Source organism: Amphibalanus amphitrite, unplaced genomic scaffold (assembly GCF_019059575.1).
Source record: "Amphibalanus amphitrite isolate SeventyFive unplaced genomic scaffold, NRLGWU_Aamphi_draft 000799F_arrow, whole genome shotgun sequence".
Classification (NCBI taxonomy): Eukaryota; Metazoa; Arthropoda; class Thecostraca; order Balanomorpha; family Balanidae; genus Amphibalanus; species Amphibalanus amphitrite.
The window spans coordinates 100,387-118,413 of NW_024882293.1; the positions used below are offsets into that span (position 1 = coordinate 100,387).

General features: G+C 46.8%; 1 protein-coding gene and 1 long non-coding RNA gene across 2 annotated transcripts in view; both read left to right on the forward strand.

The window, feature by feature from the left end:
* The window catches only part of LOC122366351 (dimethylglycine dehydrogenase, mitochondrial-like), a 90,141-nt gene that overhangs the window by 63,365 nt on the left and 8,749 nt on the right, over positions 1-18,027 (forward strand). The gene's annotated exons all lie outside the window — the stretch shown is intronic.
* Positions 16,508-17,295, forward strand: LOC122366352. The gene is made up of 2 exons (XR_006253875.1): positions 16,508-16,763; positions 17,247-17,295. It is a non-coding gene; the product is annotated as an uncharacterized LOC122366352 (long non-coding RNA).

An 18,027-nucleotide genomic window follows, 5' to 3' on the forward strand; every position in this document is an offset into this window, starting at 1 on the left:
CCAGGGGGGGGTCGTAACAACCCCCCCCCCTGGTCGTTCGTGTTATGAGAAATGGCCTGGTCGTGCGAGGGTTAAAGATTTGGGCTGTACGGGGACTCGAACCCCGGGCCTTTGGATTAGCGCTCCAATGCTCTACCTCTGAGCTATACAGACCAAGTATGATGACTGATGATGCAAAAGATGACTGATGTCATCACTGTCAACCGTGGAAGCCGTATGGCTACCCATCTACGCTGGAGTACGAAAAACATCATCTCACGCTCTCAGTCCCAGCGGATAAAAAACAACACCTAAGAATGATCCGCATAAAACTTGGCAGAAAGCTCGTTAAAGTACTTGGTCTGTATAGCTCAGAGGTAGAGCATTGGAGCGCTAATCCAAAGGCCCGGGGTTCGAGTCCCCGTACAGCCCAAATCTTTAACGAGCTTGCAAAAGATGACTGATGTCATCACTGTCAACCGTGGAAGCCGTATGGCTACCCATCTACGCTGGAGTACGAAAAACATCATCTCACGCTCTCAGACCCAGCGGATAAAAAACAACACCTAAGAATGATCCGCATAAAACTTGGCAGAAAGCTCGTTAAAGTACTTGGTCTGTATAGCTCAGAGGTAGAGCATTGGAGCGCTAATCCAAAAGGCCCGGGGTTCGAGTCCCCGCACAGCCCAAATCTTTAACGAGCTTGCAAAAGATGACTGATGTCATCACTGTCAACCGTGGAAGCCGTATGGCTACCCATCTACGCTGGAGTACGAAAAACATCATCTCACAACATTTATATGCCTAGATAGGTCATTTTAACGAATCATCGTCCTGTACATCGGGGCATGATATTCGCCATAGCCTATACTGTCACCATAGCCTATACCAAGAATAGCACTTTGTATAACATTGCTAACTATTCGACATCAGCCTCATCAGACATCAGACAGTATGGTCACTGTTACGTGTTTGTGAGTTCGAGTGCATGAGCGTAAGTGTAGGTGTGTGTGTGTGTGGGGGGGGGGGCTATGTTTGTGTATGTGTTAATCGTGGATATGTAAGTGAATATGTAAGTGAAGATTGGGGGATGAATGGGTAAAAGCAAGAAAGAGTAAGGGAATTAGTCCCGACGATGTGTGAATGAAGGCGTCAAATAATGTGATCTAATCAAAATCTAAGTATGTACTATCTGGCGTGATCACAAGACCGTCTATAGCTCTGAGTATGGTACTGGCTTGATGAGCGTCCAAGATGATGTCATTGTGTTGAGTGTGGGGCGATGATTGCGAATTTCGATGGACTCGGCGATCTTCAGCTCAGCTACGTCTTTGCAGATTTGAAGAATTGTAATGGAGAGGGCATCGTGGCTCGGCTCTACGTTACAATGGCAGGTCATGAAGTGTTCTCCGAAAGGGGTGTTTCTTGTGTGGTTTTTGGCGTCACGTAGATGCTCGTTGAAGCGGAGCCTAACGCTTCTTTTACTTTCACCTATGTAGGTGACTTTTTGGGTGCAGAGGTTGCAAATGATCTGATAGACTACGTTTTTTACGTGGCATCTACCCTTGAGTCCAGCTAGACAGCAGTGACATTTTTTGTTCCCTGCTGGACACGGTGGCTTTTCTAGAGCTGAGCTGGTGAGTTTCTGTGAGAGGGTGGGGCCACTTTGCCATGCTATTCGCATCGACAGGTTGGACTTTTTCACGATGGATTCGATTTTCCTAGAGAGGTTATCATCTATGAAGGGAAGGGTGACGTACGTGATGTCACTAGGGCTTTTAGATAGTCTTTGTGCCGGGCTCATCTTTTCTTTATCACTCGTTTTGACTTTGCTGTTCGTTTTTACTGAGAATTTAGTTTTTCTGATGAGCTTAGTGGGGTAGCCGTTGTTGATGAACAGCGATTCAATTCTGTTCATGCCGCGTTCCTGGGCTGATGTTGAACTTCCGAGACGCTGAGCTCTTAGAAGTTGAGAGTAGAGCACCGATCTTTTGGTCTGGAAGGGATGGGCTGATGTGAATGGAAGGATGATGGGAGCTGCCGTGGGTTTTATGTAGAGTTCAGTGGCTAATGAGTTATTTTTTTCCAGCGTTACCAAGGTGTCGAGGAAGGGGATTTGTTTTTTGTCAGATCGGTCGCTGCGTTCGATAGAAAATTTAAGCGAGGGATGGAAGTTGTTGAGGTAATCGAGGAAGGCGTCTAGAGTATCAGGTCCGTGTGTCCAGACTCCGAAAATGTCATCAATATATCTTACATATAGGGCTGGTTGTAGATTTGCTGAAGCGAGGATCATACTTTCAATCGCGTCCATGAATATAATGGCCAAAGGGGGAGCCACGCGGCTGCCCATGGCAATCCCATGGGTTTGTTTGAAGTATTGTTGTCCGAATCTTAAGTAGTTGTTGGTCAAACAGTGCTTCAGGAGGTTTTCTATGATAGGTGGGCTAAGGTCTAAAAGGTCTATCTTTTCCTTGTGTTTCGAGATAAGCTTCATCGTGAAATCTATCGCTTCGCTTATGGGAATGTTTCCGTAGAGGTTCGCTACGTCAACTGTGAATAAAATCTTGGTGACCAAGACACAGAACGTGCACTCAGAGCACTCAAACAAAAGGTCATGAACTGCTTCAAAAACCATCGCACCTCGAACAAACCTAACCACTCAAAAGAAGATTTAGACGCTTTAGATGCTATTCGCTCCGATCCAGAAATCATTGCAAAACGCTCTGATAAGGGCAAAGGATTTGTTCTTATGCCTAAGGATACATATGTTCAAAAAGCACAGTCTATCACATCCCAGTATGAACAGATGCCTAAGAATCCCACACCCCGACTTGAAGCTGAGACAAAAAGAATCATTTCGGCAAACCTAGCGGGGAAAGTCAGTGACAAAGTCGTCAACGCGATAAAACCCTCCTCTTCTAGGACTGCTGAGCTATACGGTCTACCAAAGAGCCACAAGCCCGATATGCCCCTTAGACCTATAGTTTCAGCCTGTGGTGACCCCTTGGATAAACTGACATGGTTTTTGGAACGGCTCATAACCCAACTTCTGATCTTCGTCCCAGCTCACTTGAAAAACACCTACGAATTTCTCAACCGCTTAAATGAATCCTTCCCCAGACGTGTGCCAACTGGTTCGATTTTATTCACAGTTGACGTAGCGAACCTCTACGGAAACATTCCCATAAGCGAAGCGATAGATTTCACGATGAAGCTTATCTCGAAACACAAGGAAAAGATAGACCTTTTAGACCTTAGCCCACCTATCATAGAAAACCTCCTGAAGCACTGTTTGACCAACAACTACTTAAGATTCGGACAACAATACTTCAAACAAACCCATGGGATTGCCATGGGCAGCCGCGTGGCTCCCCCTTTGGCCATTATATTCATGGACGCGATTGAAAGTATGATCCTCGCTTCAGCAAATCTACAACCAGCCCTATATGTAAGATATATTGATGACATTTTCGGAGTCTGGACACACGGACCTGATACTCTAGACGCCTTCCTCGATTACCTCAACAACTTCCATCCCTCGCTTAAATTTTCTATCGAACGCAGCGACCGATCTGACAAAAAACAAATCCCCTTCCTCGACACCTTGGTAACGCTGGAAAAAAATAACTCATTAGCCACTGAACTCTACATAAAACCCACGGCAGCTCCCATCATCCTTCCATTCACATCAGCCCATCCCTTCCAGACCAAAAGATCGGTGCTCTACTCTCAACTTCTAAGAGCTCAGCGTCTCGGAAGTTCAACATCAGCCCAGGAACGCGGCATGAACAGAATTGAATCGCTGTTCATCAACAACGGCTACCCCACTAAGCTCATCAGAAAAACTAAATTCTCAGTAAAAACGAACAGCAAAGTCAAAACGAGTGATAAAGAAAAGATGAGCCCGGCACAAAAACTATCTAAAAGCCCTAGTGACATCACGTACGTCACCCTTCCCTTCATAGATGATAACCTCTCTAGGAAAATCGAATCCATCGTGAAAAAGTCCAACCTGTCGATGCGAATAGCATGGCAAAGTGGCCCCACCCTCTCACAGAAACTCACCAGCTCAGCTCTAGAAAAGCCACCGTGTCCAGCAGGGAACAAAAAATGTCACTGCTGTCTAGCTGGACTCAAGGGTAGATGCCACGTAAAAAACGTAGTCTATCAGATCATTTGCAACCTCTGCACCCAAAAAGTCACCTACATAGGTGAAAGTAAAAGAAGCGTTAGGCTCCGCTTCAACGAGCATCTACGTGACGCCAAAAACCACACAAGAAACACCCCTTTCGGAGAACACTTCATGACCTGCCATTGTAACGTAGAGCCGAGCCACGATGCCCTCTCCATTACAATTCTTCAAATCTGCAAAGACGTAGCTGAGCTGAAGATCGCCGAGTCCATCGAAATTCGCAATCATCGCCCCACACTCAACACAATGACATCATCTTGGACGCTCATCAAGCCAGTACCATACTCAGAGCTATAGACGGTCTTGTGATCACGCCAGATAGTACATACTTAGATTTTGATTAGATCACATTATTTGACGCCTTCATTCACACATCGTCGGGACTAATTCCCTTACTCTTTCTTGCTTTTACCCATTCATCCCCCAATCTTCACTTACATATTCACTTACATATCCACGATTAACACATACACAAACATAGCCCCCCCCCCCACACACACACACACCTACACTTACGCTCATGCACTCGAACTCACAAACACATAACAGTGACCATACTGTCTGATGTCTGATGAGGCTGATGTCGAATAGTTAGCAATGTTATACAAAGTGCTATTCTTGGTATAGGCTATGGTGACAGTATAGGCTATGGCGAATATCATGCCCCGATGTACAGGACGATGATTCGTTAAAATGACCTATCTAGGCATATAAATGTTGTTATGCAAACCGAGCTTACCTGTATCGTATTGAACTGTACCTATATATATGTATGTATGTGCCATATGTATGTACTGTGCCACCATTTATTAGCTATTTATTACTATCTAAATCTAGATCGACGCCTATCTTGGAAGCGCATGCAAAATATATGTGAGTGATTTGATTCAAAATATTGTATTTTGCCTCATGTGTGTCACATACGTCTCTCTTGTTTTATTGTGATCTTGTACCACTGAAGAAGGGCCACGCCCGAATATATATTGGTTTATTTTTTCTATTTCTGACAGAAATGAGCAACAGGTTATTCATCCTTCTAATAATGGTCATTGACCCGTTCACTAACTGTTTGTTAGTGCACGGAGTGCACTAACAAACCTGTTAGAAACGCTTTCATCCTCAACACGTGCTCCAATGGAAAAACGATCTTCAGTCATATACTAATTATACAAACTTCGCAAAAATGATACAAAAACCGTCTAAAATTCTTAATGTGAATCGCATGAAAATTTCCTAGCCTACCGCCAGTTTTGCTGCCCAGGATGATAATAATCATCCTGGGCTGCATCCAACTGTCATGGATCCAACTGTATAATCGTTATCCAACTGTCATGGATATTTTATATTGCATTGGTACCAAAACTACTTCTCAATGTTAAATGGATGTTTAATTCGACATCATCTCCAAAAAGTTTCCTAGTAACATGCCTAACTCGAAAAAGTGAACCAAATTCATCTAACGGTAATGACCTTGACCTGATATTCACGTGACCTTGACACCTACCATAATGCATGTGTCTACCGTCATTTCACATGTTGGCTCGGTTTTATGACATAACAAGTCTGGAAACGTATAGGGGAGAGTACCCTAATTGCGCCCGCGGGATAAATGCGCCCTACCAAGCTCCAGAAAAATTGGCACACCATAAGTACCTAGTGGTGGTTGCAAAAGTTACCCACCTCGATCATACTTCCTTTTCCGGTGGAACCTTGGCAGAGGTAAGGCAGCATGAGCTTAAGTAACGATTTTGTTTAAATGTTGGGGTTTCTTAGTGAAAAAAAGCATTCTTCAAAGCTGTAGAATAAGGTTTAGTGAATGTTTGGACACATGTACTGCTAATTTTTCGGACAGATGGTTAATTTTGAATGATTTGAGCACCTCTATGCAAGAGATTGTGGCTGCGGTGAATAGGGACGCCATGTTTTGTCACACCACTACGTTTTTTCAAATGCGACCGGGGTAAATGCGCCACACCTGGGCTAATTACGGAGCGAGCGAAGCGAGCGGAGTCTTTCCTTAGATTAACGGAAATTTCTGAGGATGAGCGGCCGGCCGGCCGGCCGGCCGGCCGTGCGGACGCTTTTGCGAGGCTTATATCTCAGCAACCACTTGACCGATTCCCGATGCATGTGGGTGACCCCTTATGCACGTGCCACGTGCAAAACGAATAGGTGTCAGTTTTGCAATTGTTGCAATATCTCGGTAACTACTTGGCCGAGTGCGCTGAAAGTTGGCATGTAGGTAGGCACCCACTAGGCACTGCATATCCATGTGCCAGAGTTGGGGTGCTGCTGCACGTGCGCACGTGCAGGGGTCGTTTCCAGATCTCGAGAACGGCTGGACCGATGGCGCTCAAATTTGGTACACGGTTAGGGACCAGTTAGTAGGGTGCCGTGCACAAGTCAGTTGGGACCCATTTTGCACGTGCGCACGTGCAGGGTGCCGCTTCCAGATCTCGAGAACGGCTGGGCCGATTGTGCTCAAATTTGGCACATCGCTAGAAACCGGTCAGTAGGGTGCCGTGCACAAGTCAGTTGGAGGTACCCCCTCGAAATTTCGCACGTACAAGACTCACCCCCTCGCTCGCTCCGTTAGTCGCCCCAAAAGGCACTATACTGGTTACGGAGCGAGCGAAGCGAGCGAAGTCTTTCCTTAGATTAACGGAATTTTCTGAGTATGAGCGGCCGGCCGGCCGGCCGGCCGTGCGGACGCTTTTGCGAGGCTTATATCTCAGCAACCACTTGACCGATTTACACGCGGTAATTTTTGTGGGGTAGCTTCATTCCTTCTACCCAGTATTGGACTATTCCCAATGCGTGTCGGTGACCCCTTGTGCACGTGCCACGTGCAAAGCGAAGAGGTGTCAGTTTTGAAAATTGTTGCAATATCTCGGTAACTACTTGGCCGATTGCGCTGAAAGTTGGCATGTAGGTAGGCACCCACTAGGCACTGCATATCCATGTGCCAGAGTTGGGGTGCTGCTGCACGTGCGCACGTGCAGGGGTCGTTTCCAGATCTCGAGAACGGCTGGACCGATGGCGCTCAAATTTGGTACACGGTTAGGGACCAGTTAGTAGGGTGCCGTGCACAAGTCAGTTGATTTTGCACGTGCGCACGTGCAGGGTGCCGCTTCCAGATCTCGAGAACGGCTGGGCCGATTGTGCTCAAATTTGGCACATCGCTAGAGACCGGTTAGTAGTGTGCCGCGCCCAAGTCAGTTGGAGGTACCCCCTCGAAATTTCGCACGTGCAAGGCTCACCCTCTCGCTCGCTCCGTTAGTCGCCCCAAAAGGCGCTATACTGGTTACGGAGCGAGCGAAGCGAGCGAAACTTTCCTTAGATTAACGGAAATTTCTGAGTCTGAGCGGCCGGCCGGCCGGCCGGCCGGCCGTGCGGACGCTTTTGCGAGGCTTATATCTCAGCAACCACTTGACCGATTTACACGCGGTAATTTTTGTAGGGTAGCTTCATTCCTTCTACCCAGTATTGGACTATTCCCAATGCGTGTCGGTGACCCCTTGTGCACGTGCCACGTGCAAAACGAAGAGGTGTCAGTTTTGTAATTGTTGCAATATCTCGGTAACTACTTGGCCGAGTGCGCTGAAAGTTGGCATGTAGGTAGGCACCCACTAGGCACTGCATATCCATGTGCCAGAGTTGGGGTGCTGCTGCACGTGCGCACGTGCAGGGGTCGTTTCCAGATCTCGAGAACGGCTGGACCGATGGCGCTCAAATTGGGTACACGGTTAGGGACCAGTTAGTAGTGTGCCGTGCACAAGTCAGTTGGGACCCATTTTGCACGTGCGCACGTGCAGGGTGCCGCTTCCAGATCTCGAGAACGGCTGGGCCGATTGTGCTCAAATTTGGCACATCGCTAGAGACCGGTTAGTAGGGTGCCGCGCCCAAGTCAGTTGGAGGTACCCCCTCGAAATTTCGCACGTGCAAGGCTCACCCTCTCGCTCGCTCCGTTAGTCGCCCCAAAAGGCGTTATACTGGTGTTAATGAAATGGGTAACATTAATAATGATGGCTAATCTTCGAAAGGCTTAGCAGATGATAAAACCACAAGCAATTTGAGGTCACTTCAGGGGCGCAGCTAGGGATTTTTTTTTTTTTTGGAGGGGGCTAGAATTGGTGAGGGCGCCAATTCTGGCTCAAGAGGGCGCCAATTTCGGGTCAGGAGGGCGCCAATTTCGGCTCAGGAGGACGCTATCAATGCCGAGCAAGGACGACAAAATGTACACTCGTTTTTTCCCTTTATGGTCAGTGGTTACGCGACCTTATTCCACTCAAACTACGGTTTATTCTAGGTATTTCAGATGAAAACTGCCTTTACATTTTACGTATTTCAAACGGAAGCGAGGCGCGGCAGACTTGAAGGCAAACAAACGGACTGCGAATGTCTGCATTACCGGTGTATTTTTCGACCCCATGGCTCAGTTCCTCCGTCCTTCGGCTCAAATTTAGGTCTCAAATTCTGGTGTCAAGCGTCATCTGGCTTACGGCCGACCCAAAAAGGACGATAGTGATAAGTGAATGAGTTGAATGAGAGTGAATAAGATGAGTGAATAGTTTGCCGGCCGGGCCAGTGGCACTGACGTGCTGGTGGACGTTTGCCGAACTAGATGCAGTAAGCTCAAAAATTAAGGCGCTGGAAACGTTGTCATGCCTTTATTTTCCGGAAATTGTTCTAATTCTAGTTGGCGCCGCTTTAAACATTGCACAGTGGGGATTTTTCCGATCTAGCACGTATCTATTCGTAGAGGGCAAACCATAGGTAGAATTGTAGCCAGATTGTGCACATATGTTGGCTGGTGTTTCCTGGTGAGAATTTTACCTGTAAATGTGCATAATCAACATAGTATAGGGGGTTCAATTGGACCCCCCGCTCAGCCGTTTGGCCCCTGATCAAGCTAGAGCTTCGCGGAAAAGTCAAGCGTGCTGCCTATGACGAAATGAGGCCGAACATATCCAATTTCAAAGTCCAAGGTCATAAGCTGACTTTCCAAGTCAGTTTAATGACCCAACTAAAGTTGGGAAATCGAGACCTCTTGAAACTTAGGTTAGGTTTAGGTTTATGTAGTGGGTTAGGTTTAGACACAGTCTATTCAGTACCCACATCATACTGGTTTGGGACAAGATGACAGGTCAGGGTGCCGCAGCCCGATGTCGGTCCAGCAGATTTTTGAAGTGGTTTGTAGATGTTGCAGCCACAACTTCCTCTGGTAAACTGTTCCAGGCAGTAACCACTCTGTTTGCAAAGAATTTGGCCCGTGCTTGACTGCTGCATCTTCTTTTTGCGAGCTTTAGGTGGTGCCCCCTTGTCCTGTCATCGAAGTTCCTCTCGAAAAACTGGTTTGGATCGACAGCGAGTTTACCTGTTAGGATCTTGTAAGCTTCTATCAAATCACCTCTGCTGAGTCTCTCTTCAATGGTAGGTAGTTCCAGCCTTTCCAGTCGTATCAACGACTGGAAATATCATCAGGTATGGACATACCATCAGGTATGGAAGATGTTTGATTTCACGAACCAGTTTCGAAGCACGCCGTTGAACTTTCTCTAAGGCTTTAAGATCTTGAATTAAATGGGGTCCGACAGCACTCAGGCAGTAGTCAAGATGAGGGCGCACATAGGATGTGTACAATGGCTTAAAGTTGTTCATGTTGAGGCTAGCAAAAGCAATTTTCAGTAATCTTAATGCTGAAGAAGCTTTATTGGCTGCTTGATAACAGTGTTCAGTTGCTTTGAGGGAGCTTGTAGTTATCACGCCAAGATCACGCTCCATGGTAGTTGCAGGGGGGCGACACGGCTATTCGCGCAATGTATTAATTTATGGGCCGCGCGGGGCCTCGCGATGACGCGGCTGGAGGCAACTGCTCAGCGCGCTAGGATACTTCTGGCGGGGCGGGGCGCTGAACGGTGTGCAATGAATGGGTTATGGTCGGGCCGACAGAGATGAGGTATTGAATTTGAATTGACATCAGCAATCGGGTGGGGAAGGAGAACGTTCCTAATCGAGCTTGGGTTGGGGAAAGCCGAAAATATCGCGATCGGCTCATAGCTCAGACAGGGCCGGGTGCCGTACCATGTGTTGTATACATATTTAGGCGGGCAGACAGAGATGAGTTATTGGATTTAAATTCACCTTACCATCGGTTTCTGGTGGGGTTTGAAAATGGTTTTAGTCAAGCTCGGAGTGGGGCAACCCACTGGCGGATCCAGGGGAAGGCATTTGGGGCAAATGTCTTCCCCCACATTGGCAGCGCCCGAAATCGCTTTTCGAGAATCAAAGAAAACTTCACAACTTTTCTGAGGAAATGTTGGTTAATCACACTGCACAGCAGTGCGCAAGGAATCGAAATCAGAGTTTTTTTTTTAAATTAATTCCGAAAAACCTTTTTGGGGTAAGCCCCCGCAGTGTCCAAGACCGCTTCCTGGATCCGCCAGTTGTGAATAAGTCACGGTCGATACAGAGCTTCGGCGGGACCAGGCGCTGTATACGTTGTTCTTTCAATGAAGAGGTGGACAGACACCTAGCCCCACATCCTACTGCTATGCCCGTGCTTCTGTGGGTGAAGCACTAAAGCATCACGGAATCCCACAGGACCTGCGAGTCGACGAGGTGGGCCGCTTTGGCCGCCGGGTACTGCAGCTCCCTGGAGTTGCCTGGGACCGATGGCAAAACAACAGCTCCGGCGGTGCCCCTATGGGCCGTAGTAATTAGCGAATTCCTGTAATGTAGAGATCATATCCTCAATAATCTCCATTACCATTTTATATTCCTAAACAGTATGACAGAACAATTATGCTTGCCTACGTTCAGGCATTACCTCTGATGGTCATACGTCCAGTACAACATGTGTTGTCTGTCAAACAACAATCGACGACGGGATCTCTTCTCATTATCTCTTAAGCCATCGGTTGTCAATTCACCCACCCCGTTTCCCTAAAAATAGACGGTCAGATTCGGCCTGGGTCCTTACGACCCCTCTAGATTCGCCAGAGACGGGATCGGATCGCCGTTATTGCACCCGTCTTAGTGTCTTTAATACTATGACAGCTTCGACCACGGACTTCGGACGGGGTGATCGTTCCACGAATGTACGAACCATCCAGGCCTAGAGTGCATCGAGGTTTAAAAGAATGCAGTCTGTAGATCAATAAACATAACAATGGTGGTATACAACCACATTAAAATATCTCCCCGGCTCCCGCAACGTTCCAACGCCCCTCCGTTATGCATTCGCCTTGTGTGTCCGCCGAGCCGGCTTGCCTCCAATGACGTCATCGGCCGGCCGGCGGCGTTCAAGGTCAAACGGCTGGTGTCCTTACCTGGAGTTCTATAGCCTTGGGTAGTTGCTTTGAGTTCTCTATTCGAACCATTCTCTGTCATGTAATACCGGTTATGTTGGTTTGAAAACCCACAATGCATTATCTTGCACTTGGCAACATTGAACCTCAGTAGCCATTTCCGAGACCATGCACACAGAGCTTGTAGGTCGGCCTGTAGTGCAGCTACATCATCATCATGTCGGATTGGTCGATACACTTTGGCGTCGTCAGCGAACATTTTTATGCTACTTTTGATCTCTGTTGGCAGCTCATTGACATAAACTAAAAACAATGTTGGACCCAAAACAGAACCCTGTGGCACACCACTTTTTATATCCACTGAATTCGAAGTACTATTTCCTATAGTCACATGTTGTCGGCGGTTGTGCAGAAAGTCACAAATCCAGTCTAACAGCCTTCCTCGTATTCCATAGCCATACAATTTCTTCTTTAGCCTTCTATGCGGTACGGTATCAAACGCTTTCTGAAAATCCAAGTATGCTATGTCCAAAGCATGTCCGTCATCCAATGTTTTGGTCCATTCTTCCATTGCTTCAATCAAGTTGGTTTGGCATGATCTTCTCTTTGTAAAACCATGCTGGTGTTTTGAGATCAGGTCATGGTCATCCAGGTGTTCAACAATGCGTTTTCTAACTATTCTCTCCAAAACTTTACATGGTTGACTTGTTAAACTGATGGGTCTATAATTTCCTGGGGCTTTTTTTGACCCTTTCTTGAATAGTGGTGTTACCCTTGCTTCCTTCCAATCAACTGGTAGCTTGCCCAAGTCCAAGGTTTTCTGGAAGAGGCATTTCAGTGGTCCAGCCATTTGATCTGCACACATTTTCATTACACTGTTGGGTATGCCATCTGGTCCTGCCGACTTGTTAATATCTAGGGCTTCTAATTCCCTGTGCACTTCTTGTAGTGTTAGTTCGATATGCTCCAGGATATTTTCGTCCTGTACACGAGCTGGGAATTCTGGAACTTCAGAATCGTCTTCTTCAACAAATACACTTTGGAAGAACTTGTTTAACACTTCCGCTGCTTCCATGTCACTCTGTGTCAATGTACCGCTTTCAGTTGTAAGTGGTCCAACCTTTGGCTTCAATTTCTGTTGTGACCTTATGTACCTTGATATACTACTTGGGTCTTGTTTTGCATGTTCAGCAATCTTGGTTTCGTGCTGACACCCTAACTTCTCAAAGTTAGGGTGTTACGGGGTATTTTGGGGTGCTGATCACGAATTTCATGTTAGTTTTGATCACAGACGATGTCTTTATGCATTTAGGCCAGGTCGGGTCAGGTCAGGTTAGATCAACTAGTAGGCGTCCTGCCGGCCATCCATAGAAGTGTCACCTACTACTGATAGCTTCGTAGCATGGAACGAAGGCACCAGAACTACTTCGTAAATATTCAAATGGCTGCTAAAATCGAAATCAGCACCAAAAACTACCCTAGAAACAAGTAAAACTCGAAAAAGTGAACCAAGGTCATCAAAAGGTCAATGACCTTGACTTGACCTTCACGTGACCTTGCCACCCACCATTATGCATGGCACCAACATCATTTCACATATTTGAACGTTTAAAACCACAAAAAGACTGGAAACCGCGGATAATGTGAGCTGGCATACGCCGAATCGCGATTCCGGCCAAACATGGTCTCGAGAAATATGCCACAGGTCAAAGGTCAGTTGGGTCAGAGTCATGAAATTTTTAGGTTAGATGTAATATTGATGATCTCGAGGGCACCGAAAGTTTCGGCGCGATCGGCCGCTTTTGGCGCGAGTAATTTGCGGAAAACCATGGGGTTTTATCCGACCCCTTCCCCCTCCCCCACCCCACAAGTGCGATGGTTAATAAGGTTACGGTATGTATAATTTACGCTTGTCATCCTATTCCTTATGAATGTGTCTCAGAAAATATGCATCATATAAATCACGAAGTAAAATTATTCGCCTATGTCCGGAACATACCTATATCGTCCTGTTTGCCCTGCGCTCCTCGAGTGGGGTGTTAAGATACTCTAATGTGAATATTCCGTGTTCAGGCAAGTTTCGGCAGCCAAACTAGGCGTTGTCTTGTGCAGGAGAAAGTGGTGAATTCGATAGGATATATTTCGGAGTGGAAAAGTGTGGAGAACATTGTTGATTTCCTACATTTATTTAGAATACCATTCCTTCAATATGGTGTCTGTAAGGGTTTTTTTGTAAAGGGCATTTTTGTGACCTTAGTAAGGTTGTGGCATACTTTCTGTTTGCCATTCCATTCCTAATAAAGGTGCCTTTCAGACGATATGCAACTTTAAGACCTCGCAAGATTAAAACCAACAGGACAGGACAATGAAATTGAGTTATACTTTCGGGCCTTGCTGAGCCCATTGAGTAATCACGCATGAGTGTGAACTTTGGGCGCATTTTTCCTAGTTTTGCTGTAGACATACAGATAAAACAATGCCATATATGAAAAATTCAGACACTTCTTAGCCCCACTGACACAAAAAATAAACAAAAATCCAAAAAAGATTTTTTGAATTAAAAGGCGCTAGATCGGAAAAATCCCCACTGTGCATTGGTTCCATTACGCTTTTCTAATGTAAATAGTTGTAAAAATGGATGTTTGACGTGCAAGATAACATTTGTTATTACGCAAAGCCAAAACGTTAGACAAGACTTTAAACAAAATGAGTTTAAACTGAACTCGGTTTGCTCTCAAGCTCACCTTCTCTCAAGCTCAAACTTCTACGGGAATTCACAAAATATGACGGATCATGGAAAACCATAATACACAACTAAACGCATCACACAATGATCAGATCTTACCACGGTCAGTAACCAACATAGGTAACGTGAAGAGGCCGCTGACAGGTCCGGAGTGTATGATAAGAAGAACGATAATTGGTGAGGAGGGCACTGTAATGTAAGGAGGGCGAGGGTCAGGATGGCGCTTTACGGTGAAAAGGGCGCTGACAGGTCAGGAGGACGATGTATGGTGAAGAGAGCGCCAGCAGGTCAGGAGGGTGCCGTATGGGGAGGATGATGCTATGCGATACGGAGGGCACTATACGAGTGAGGAGGGCGCTGACAAGGCAGGAGGGCACTGCTTAAAGAGGAGGGCGCGGACAGGTGAGGAAGGCGATGTACGGTCAGGAGGCCGCCTACAGCTCAGGAGGGCCCTCTATGGTGAAAAGGGCACCGACTTGTCAGGAGGGCGCTAAACGCAGAGGGCGCCGGTCTGGAGGGCGTTGCATGGTTAGGAGGCCGCTATACAGTGAGGAGGCCGGCGACAGGTCAGGAGGACGCTGTACGGTGAGGAGGATGGCGACAGGTCAGGAGGACGCTGTACGGTGAGGAGGATGGCGACAGGTCAGGAGGGCGCTGTACGGTGAGTAGGGCGCTATAATACGATAAGGAGGGCGCTGACATGTCAGGAGGGCACCGACAACTGTGGAGGGCGCAGACAGATCAGGAGGATGCTGTGTGGTAAGGACCATGAAGACGCCGACTGGTCAGCCCAGAGGGCGCCGAATGTGAAAAGGGCGCCGATAGCCCATAAGAGCGCTGAATGGCGAGAAGGGCGCTGACAGGTCAGGAGGGCGCCGAACGGACAGAAGGGCGCTGAAGATGAGGAGGGCGCTAGACGGTCAGGAGATTGGGGAATCTTCACCCACAAAGAGATAGGCATAAAATTGTAAACCTGGGCGCCAGTGCCGCATGGTGTACCGCAATGGCTTACCGTCGAGGGCGCCTAGAGTGCTGGACCTTATAGAAAGGCGCTTTCGGGCTTCGGCGCCCCGAAATGATCGTGGAAGGCGCCATCCAGGAGGGCGCCTGCTAGATTTGGGAGGGGCTAAAGCCCAGTGTGCCCCCCCCTTGGCTGCGCCCCTGTATGGTCTACTAAAAAAAAACTGAAATCCGTGGCCCCCATTACACAAAAGACTAAAAGCACAGCGACGATAGGTATAGTTGTCGACGGCAGGTTGATTATATTCTCATCACGTTTTTTCTTCGGAGATTCTTTGCACCTATGTTCTGTTTTCGGTGTCAGGAACAAGAGTCGATTTATCTACCAGCAGGAGAGCCGATTATTGGGGGGGGGGGGAAGATAGTATGTCCCACCCAACATTTTGGTTGGGGGGACATGTCCCCCCGTCCCCCCCCGGTGGCGGAGCCCTTGTTTATTGGCTTGAAATGCAGGTTCCCACGAGCTGGAGGTAATGTTACTGAGCCTGAGACGACAAAAAATGTCTTAAATGCTTGAAAGCCAAAAACGGCAAGCAGCAGGTAATAGTGATGTCAATTACATAAAATCGGAATACCGATACCGATACCAAACACCAACCAAAGCCACGGGAAAATGCCGAGACCAAACCAACTTGGGAACATGAGGGAAATACCAACTTTTTACCGATTTCTTAGCCACTTATACATTAGTGAGGGTTTATGATACCAACAAAATACCAAACACATTACGATTGAAATACCAAATACCAAGTTGGTATCGGTTTGGTAGCGGTATACCAAAAACTTGGTATCCGATTGACATCTCTAGCAGGTAATAACGAAAATAAAATGCGTAAGACGTGTGTTCTGAACCGCCCAGTCCCATCGCCTTGTACGACCTTTTATATGGTCATTTACTCACCATGGTACAGCAGTTTGACAATATATCATATATATGTATATACAGGGTGTCCGGAAAAAAAAGTTTACCCAATTAATCTTTAATAAAATTGACAGTTTTTTTATTACTCAGCTGAATTTTTCAGGGGACTTCAACAAAGCAATGAGAAGTTAGTGGACAAAGTTTCATGAGTATTGCTATAGTATCACAGATTAAATAGTACTTTGAAAATTTAGCACATTTTGCGCGCCAACCCGCCTCATTTCGTAATGTCATCATGGTGAACATTTGTAATAGATCTTTGACAGAACTGTATGCAGGAGTTAAGCCGCAAGCCAGCACGTGAAAATAGTGCACGTGCTCTAAAACGGCCCCCAGTCAATGGCATTGGTAGCTTCACGCTCTGGTGACGTAAGCAGAGCGTGAAGGTTTTTTATTTTCCCTTCACTAGTGCTTTACCTATGGGAGATACCGATTTCGAAGGCAAAACTAAAAGTCGATTTATTAACTTATTAGTCGAGATACGTATAAACCGAGTGTACCATACGACAGCCTGATCTTTCTTCTATCGATGCCCGCATCCACTTTGGCGATGGTACATACATAAAACGCTGAAATTTGGCGATAGGCGGGAAGGTGCAGGGGCGGATCCAGAAAATCTCCAAGGGAGGGGTCTTTAGAAACCAGGAGGCCCCCCCCCCATAATCCCACCTGTTGGAGGCCCCATCTTCCCACTTGTTGGCCCCCCCCCCAAAAAAAACTGCGTCTATTGAGCTTATCTAGCTGTTCAGGCAACATCTCAACATCTGTGCAGGCTTGGAGGCCCTCTGTGCAGGTTAGGAGGCCCTGTAAAAGTGGTCATCTCTGTGAGTATAAGAGACCTCCAAGTTATGAAAAGCTTTACCAATCTTCTAACAAAGAAGTCTTCTCAGCTAGTCTTCTAAGAAATAACTAAGTGGGTAGGTTAAAAAAAAAAAAACTCATCGGATTTCGGCCACTTTATTTTCAGGAGGCCCCCTTTTCAGCTTTTTAACTTTTTATTTTATTTTTGAAAAAAAAAATCGGCCAAGGGGGGGCCATGGCCCCCATGGCCCCCCCCTTGTATCCGCGCCTGGGAAGGTGCAATCCTAAACGGTATCATTCAATTACATCTTGATGGTTGCTTTTTCGAATGCTCGGAACATACCGAGTAGTGATGAACCTGACCTTTGATTCAAGCCGGATCTTGCAATACCAGCAGCTTTTTCAGGTCAGGTCAGGTCACTGACCTTTGACGTCATAAGTGAACCTCTGCACGGTCCTCAGATACCGCAAGTTCGCAACGCCCTCAGTGTCAGAACAGATTTCACAAGGAGATGAAACTTGCAGGACCTAGTATCCTCCAGAAGTCTCACAACGTGTATATCTCGCTTTTTTATTCAAGGTCACATGAGGTCAGGCCGGTCATATGAAGTCACCATTATAAGCCAATGGGGGAAACTTATAAACAGCTATTTTGAGCCCAGAACGATCTCAGACTAGCTGTAACACACGCAACCGTGATTATTTCATGCACTCTTTACAAGGTTCGATGCTTCATTTTTGCACCAAGAGCTTGCATGACGTCATCGATGACGTCACTAGTGTCATAAGTTTTTCGACAATAACTTCTGATCAAATTGGGCTAGCGAGTCGGGAAAGCCACCAATAGACTCGGGAAGACCTGCCAAATCGAATGATATGTGACATGACCTCCTTCGACCAAGTTCGTGCCCTTGAGACCTCTGACCTCACCGTGACCCGAGGTCAACAACTCAACAACCAAAGTTGGCCTCACCCAAATAAAAAGAATACCATTCGACGCGCCTGAGCAGGGCGAATACGATGCTGTCAAAATCGCGGCCCTGCAATCATTTTTTGT